At 36.2% G+C, this 6,856-nt stretch overlaps 1 non-coding gene across 2 annotated transcripts; it reads right to left on the bottom strand.

The window, feature by feature from the left end:
* Positions 1 to 419: 419 nt before the first annotated feature.
* LOC109791678 (uncharacterized) lies at positions 420 to 5,540 on the bottom strand. Of its 2 annotated transcripts, XR_014427757.1 has the most exons (8): positions 5,342 to 5,540; positions 3,768 to 3,919; positions 3,636 to 3,683; positions 1,930 to 1,963; positions 1,602 to 1,689; positions 1,261 to 1,303; positions 906 to 966; positions 420 to 786 (listed from the first exon to the last, which is right to left on the bottom strand). It is a non-coding gene; the product is annotated as an uncharacterized LOC109791678 (transcript). The 2 variants fall into 2 exon arrangements; XR_014427756.1 differs by lacking the exon at positions 1,930 to 1,963 and having other exon boundaries at positions 5,342 to 5,537.
* Positions 5,541 to 6,856: the final 1,316 nt, after the last annotated feature.

The following is a 6,856-nucleotide window of genomic DNA, read 5'->3' as shown; positions in this document are numbered from 1 at the left end:
AGACATTTAATAAATAAATTGGATAAGATCGACAAGGTCTCAGTTTGAGAACAAGTCGTTCTAATAATCCAATACATTTTCAAAACTAAAATAAAAGCGAGCTCGACCGTCTTCGCGACCGCCGAGGCCCGTTCGGGCCGGTGGCGACAATGACATATAATCATGATAACCTACAAACAAAAGTATATGTTAAAATAGTTGAAAATTTAGTAATCAAGTTTGTTAATCAAGCAGATTTCATGAAATATAAAACACCCCTGATTGACAAGTTTTGATCCTTAAGTATAAAATAAACAAAACAAAAGTAGTTTCACTTTCATTTTCTGTGAAAAAAACAAGGCACACCAAATACTTGCCCAACAATACAACACTTGTTTCAAAGTATATTGGAGACCAAAATCCAGTAAAGGCACCATCCAGAAGAGCACAAACAGAATAAATATTAGATGTTGTAGTTCCTAAAGCAAGGAGGACATCCATGTTTGTTGAACCATTTCTAAGTGCTATGCCAGCTGCTATATAGAAGCATTTCCCAGAATAAAATCATTACAAAATAATGAAAACATTGAAACCAAGAGCCAAAATGAAAACATTGAACCAAGAGCCAAAACAAAAACAATGTCTCTGAACAGACTCTCAAAAGTCATTCATAGTACAATTTCTAAATCTAATTGAGTGACTATGTGTTCTTTGATGATTTCACCCTTGTCTGGAGGCCTATGTTTAAATGTTTCATTTGAATTCCACTTGCTTCTGGCATTCTGCCTGTTGCTTCTGTGGTTGATGCTGGTAAGAGAAATTCATTTTCAAAAAATTAATGCTTGGTAAAAGATAGGTCCTTCTTAGTTCATATTTTGCTTATGAAATACATGTAAAGAAAATTAAAAAAGAAAATGTTCCCTCACCAATTTTATTGTTGCCAGTATAATTGGTTTGTCCATGCATATTTTTACTGATCCTGTATTTCTGCTATCAAAGATAAATTAATAACTAATCACATAAAATATATATGCAATAATAAGACAATACAAATCATTTCAACAGTCTTTGTCCTATGAGTGCCAATCTGTTATAAAAGGTAATTAGTTTACCAGTTACAACTGAATAGTGAGACCAGTTACAACAGAATAGTGAGCAGGTTCTATTTTATAATAAACTGATTCTTTGGCTAAGTTTAAAAAGATTGATTTTGTTTTCATGTCTTGAAAGGAACATAAAAAATCCAAATCAAGTAACCAACTATTTACAAGTAACTAGTACCATCATGTGTCTTGGTGTTCACCTTCACTACTTGAATTGCAATCTGTACATAACATTATCATAATTAAACTGGAAATTTAAATAAATAATATGGCCAAAATTAAATACATGTTATATGCTGCCAAGAAAACACATTAATATGGATTGCCTGGGCACAAATATCATTAGCTTTACTACATGAAAATTCATGTTTTCAACTGTCTGATAATTGCCTGGGCAGAACAAGTAAACCATATATACCTGATAGACTTTTGTGAAATATATAAAATACTATATATAAATAGATTGCAAAACTCATTAAGTAGCAATGTAGAAACAAATAGAACTAGAGGAAACTTCACCAGGATATGGGTCTTCCTTCAAATACTCCTGCACCAACTTTTACCCAGTAATTTCTACACCTATATATGGGTCTTCCTTCAAATACTCCTGCACCAAAATGAAAGGTTTTAAAACCAGGAAAGGCTTGAGAATTTTATGAACACAGAAATAAAGATTAATTCAAATGCTAGCTCTCATTAAATTTAAGTATATTTGAATGTGATGTTTTTCTTATTTTAGAACATTACACACGAATTATTTACTTTTGAAGCATCAAGCATCACAATGACATTTACTTAAACAGTTTCTCTTTTCAACTAAAGCCTTTCAATATCAATTTGTATTTACCTTGCTGTCAAAATCTACTGCAGTGATGCCTTGGCTGTTAACGAACATATGTAAGCTATTTGTAGAGACAAAATACTAATATCATGAAAAGCAACACACCACATATGGAACATTACAAGTCTAGCAGTTCACCATTGCTAACTACTAATTCAATTCTTTTCCAAGAAAGCATTTAAAAACTTCAAATGCAACAATAATAACAAGAATTACCAAGGAAAAAAAAAAGAATTACCAACAAAAAAATAAACAGATAAATAAAAAATCAAAGCGGCTTGTACTCATAAAAAGTAAAGTAAAACATCTTACTGTGGATACCAAACTAAGATAAAATGACCTAGACAAGTTTTCAAAACTGAAATGTCATAAAAATTTGACATGACCATATGTTTTGCATTAATCATTATAATCGTTCAATATTTCCAACCATAACAAACATACTTTAAAATAATTCAGAAGTAGAAAGAATCAGTAGAGCTTCATGATGAAAAGTAGGAGCCCCAAAAGAAATGATCCAATTGGATATCAGCGTAGGGGAGTTTACCAAATTAGATGTGATTACCAAATTTTAGAGGATTGGATGAATTTTTTTTTTTTTTGAAAAAAGGTGGATATGCTAAGGCATCTTCATTATCATCCGAGCCAGACTGTCTTTGCTCAGTAGATATATCTTCCAAGGATGGCATTCCTTCAAGTGAATTATCTCTCTTACTGTTGTCCACGGCAAGTTGGTGAAGCTGGTTTAGCTGCTGCGTGTTTCTACTTGCGGTGCTAACTAGCTGCTTCCCAAACGGTGCTGGATCAGCTGCATATTGGACAGCTCCTACTGCAGGAGCAGCCTTAGTGTGGTTATCAACGCAAGTCAGTTCCAATGTTGGACCCGAAACAGAAGCATTTAGTGTTCCTCCGTCTGTAACTTTTGGTGCAGCAGCTGAGTCACCTTCAGCAATAGTTGCTGCATCACCTTGCGTTAGTGTATCAGCCGTGACCACCAAGGCACCAACTGCAGGTGTGGCAGCACCGCCAGGGCCAGCACCTGCTTGTGTATTATCCTGATCATGTCCAGCAGCAGCAACTGCATCCTTTTTAGGACCAGCAGCCTCATTCCCGGCTGCACAATTATCATCCGTTCCAGCCATTGCAGTAACTTTACTTGGATCCTTTTTTGATTATGAATTTGTTAATATTATTTTGTAGCAACAATGGCTGCTGTTGAAAACTGATTCACTATTTGAATCTCATAGCGACCCAGGACCACTGCTATGCTACTCCACTATAGTATGCTACCACAATGGACCAGTTTGTTTAAAATTAAAAAATGTACTTATAAAACAAAAGTGGTTTTTTAAGTAGATAGGAGTTGATTATTATATTTCTAAATAAAATCAAGTTTATGAACTTGATATAGTATTAGTGGTTATAGCACTAAACTGAAAATTCTCATTACTAATTTTTGAACTTTCAAAATAAGCAATAGGTAGATTCAGTACTGCACAAAATTCCTATTATAATAGGCTTATATTCAATTCTAAATTCTGAATTTTGGTTCAAAACTTAGAGAGAATTCAAGACCCCCACAAACGAAAAACAATCAAAAAACCCAAATCACAGATTTACACTAAAACAAATAAAACAGAGTTACACTAAAACAAGATCAAATTTAAAGAAATGTCAAAATGCAAAGGGTAAATAAACTTCTTTTTACGAACCTTTGGCCTTTTTAATTAGGAGGAATCCCAGAATGCTACGACAATAGCCTGCATTTCATTTATTTATTGGATTAATACTCAACCATCTTAGTTCTTCTATGAAGATGACAAACCAACAAGTCTCAATCATACCTGTAAAGCAGTATCAGATGCAGCTTTAACACATCCACAGAGATTCAAAACTTTCAGCTTTCGGCAGAAGCTGGCAAGGTAAGCCAGGGCACTGTCACTGAAGGCTGAATAACCACTGATGTTCAGTTTTGTAAGATCACGGCAACCAAGGCCTACAGCATACAATGAACGATCAGTAAGCTTGAAACTTTTGCTGAGGTCCAGGATTTGCAGGTCATGACAGAAATAAATTTTCTTATGACTTTCAATGAGAAAATGATGACATTTTTTTACCCATAATACTTTATCAACACTTTCTTTCTTTAAACTAAGTTATTAGCATTAAACATATCTCCTGAAAAGTTAATTAATATGTTAATTTCTTAATAAAATATATGACGGATTGTAATTAAATGAGATGTAAAACTGTTTCATATTACAAATTCACAACTTTTTTCCTTCTTAATTAGGGCATTGACATATTATGACAAATGTTTTTTTTATACACAAGCTTTTGGAAATTGATTTTCTAACCATGTATTTTAATCGGATTAACCTATGTTTCTAATGCCAAATTAAGTCACTTTATTTCATCTCACAACAAATCCTTTTCCCTCACTCAATCTCATATTGTTTTTGACTTCTACTCCCAGCCTAGCTAGTGCCTAGTAATGAAATTCCGGTGAGGGTAGGGGTCCAAAGATTGAGATATAAAACTGATATTTTGACCAGCAGAAAAAAAGGGAAATAAAGTAATGGTTTTTCTCCCCTTTTGCAAATGAAACATCCAATTATGCAATGGTTGTGTATACAATATAGATAACAAGGAAAGTAATAGTGGCAAATTGGGTAATGGGAGACACAAACACACACAGTGGCAATTAGGGGCATTATAAAAACACCACACACCTTATAATTTAATCCCAATCTATATGTTAGATGTCAGGATTTTTCTCGAGATGTTAAATGGATCATAATAAAGATAGGATAGTTTCCATCTTTATACAAATTTATAAGTATGTAATGTGAAAAGTCAACGGTCAAAGATTTGCATTACTGTCTCTGTCTCCCACACATACATACACATAGGCATTTGAGACACACACACACACTAATAACTCACATTCTGTCACTTACAGATGACATTCCCCAAAACCCTCACAACGCCACCAAGCACTATGCGTCCCCACTTGGGTGCGGCCCTACCTGCTACCTTGGTGCACCCGCCTTCCCTCCCTTCCCACACACCATAACATTAACATGAAAAGGCTTTCTCTCTCTCCCATAAACCCCGAACTGGCCTTAACCTTGGCCCTGTCCATCCTCTGCATCGCAGAGGGAGCATACCAGAATGATACACACGCCCTCACCCAATTCCGCCTCCAAAGCGACACCCACGGCAACCTCCTCACCAACTGGACCACCGCCGACGCCTGCTCCGCCGCATGGCGCGGCGTCGAATGCTCCCCAAACGGTAGAGTAGTGGGCCTCTCCCTCCCTTCACTTAACCTTCGCGGCCCAATTTGATAGAAACAAAAAAAAAGGAAATAAACCCTAAACTGAGAAAAGGAGAGAAATGAATCGATGATGCTTACAGAGGGTTATTCAGGGGAAAGGGCGCGGAAAGGGCGCGGCAACGGCGGGGCGACGGTGGTGCAATGGGGGGCAAAGGCTCATGCGCGCGCACAGGGAAACCTTCTCAATATTCAGTAGCTAGCAAGGGCTTCAGGGAGAATGCCTACTCTTGGGCACGCGCGGGGTAGGAAAGAGTTCTCAATATTACATCGGTCACTATGTAAACCGATGTAGATCTCTTTATGATTGAAACTCTTATTCACAAAAATGCCACCGTGATTTTAATATTACATCGGTTCGTCTTAAACCCGATGTAGAATATGTAATATTTACATCGGTCCCACTAAAAACCGATGTAAATATGCTTAATATTATACCCTTAACTACAATAATGCCACCGTGCTTTCTTTTTACATCGTTTCTTGCTTAACCGATGTAAAAATGGTGATGTAAAATAGTATTTTTGTAGTAGTGATAATCCCCTATAGAAAACTTGACCTTCACTTGTTGATTCACCTCCAATTCCTCACCTTCATTGAGGCAATGAAGTTTGTAAGGGTGAGGGTGAGGAATGGTGGTAAGGGCTAACTTGTTAATCAACCTTGTACTACAACAATTTGAACATGATCCACTATCAACAATGAGAGAACAAGTTCTTTTGGAAACTAAACATCTTGTGTGAAAGATGTTCTCTCTTTGTGACAGTGAAGTGGGACAAGGTTGACTTCCAAGAAGCCTTTTGACCATAAGAAGATCACCATCAACAGGATATAGCTTTTCAATTTGAGGATCTTCCTTACTAGTCTCACTATCACTTGAAGTGGTAGAACTAGATTCATCAAGGCTACTATAAATGTCTTGTCCTCTCAAAATCATGACCTTTTTAGTGGGACATTGAGAAGCTATATGGCCTCTCCCAAGACATTTAAAGCATTTGATGTCACTAGTTTTACTACTAGAAGTGACAACATTTTTATCATTTTCTTTTTTTATTTCTTTTTCTTGACCCTTACTAGAGTTTTTAGAAGAGTCATATTGACCCTCTCTCTTGTAGTCATTCTTGATATAAGAGTTAGTTTGAGTTTTTCCTTTTCTCAAATTTTGTTGTTCCACCCTTATACAAAGTTGGACCAAATCATCAAGATCCCTATAAGGGAGTAACTCAACTCTATCTCTTATGTCAAAATTTAGACCACTCAAAAACCTAGCAATGGTCAATCTTTCCTCTTCCCTTATGCCAGCCCTCATGAGATACAACTCCATCTTTTGTCTATACTCCTCAACACTCATATTCTTTTGTTGGAGTCTTTGGAGCTTATCCATAAGCTCCCTACTATAATAAGAAGGTATGTGCCTTCTTCTCATAGCACTCCTCAACTCATTCCAATAAGTGATTGGAGGGTCATTGTGAAGTCTTCTCTCTCTCTCTAAGGATGTCCACCAATACATAGCTTGTCCTTGGAAAGCTAAGGTGGCCAAGGGAACTTTTCTTTCTTCACCTACTTGGTGACAAGTGAAGATTTGCTCCACTTTCA

This window comes from Cajanus cajan, chromosome 7, assembly GCF_000230855.2.
Source record: "Cajanus cajan strain Asha chromosome 7, NIPB_CcT2T_4, whole genome shotgun sequence".
NCBI lineage: Eukaryota > Viridiplantae > Streptophyta > Magnoliopsida > Fabales > Fabaceae > Cajanus > Cajanus cajan.
The sequence above is the reverse complement of the archived record's forward strand: the minus strand, read 5'-3'. Positions and strand labels throughout refer to the sequence as shown.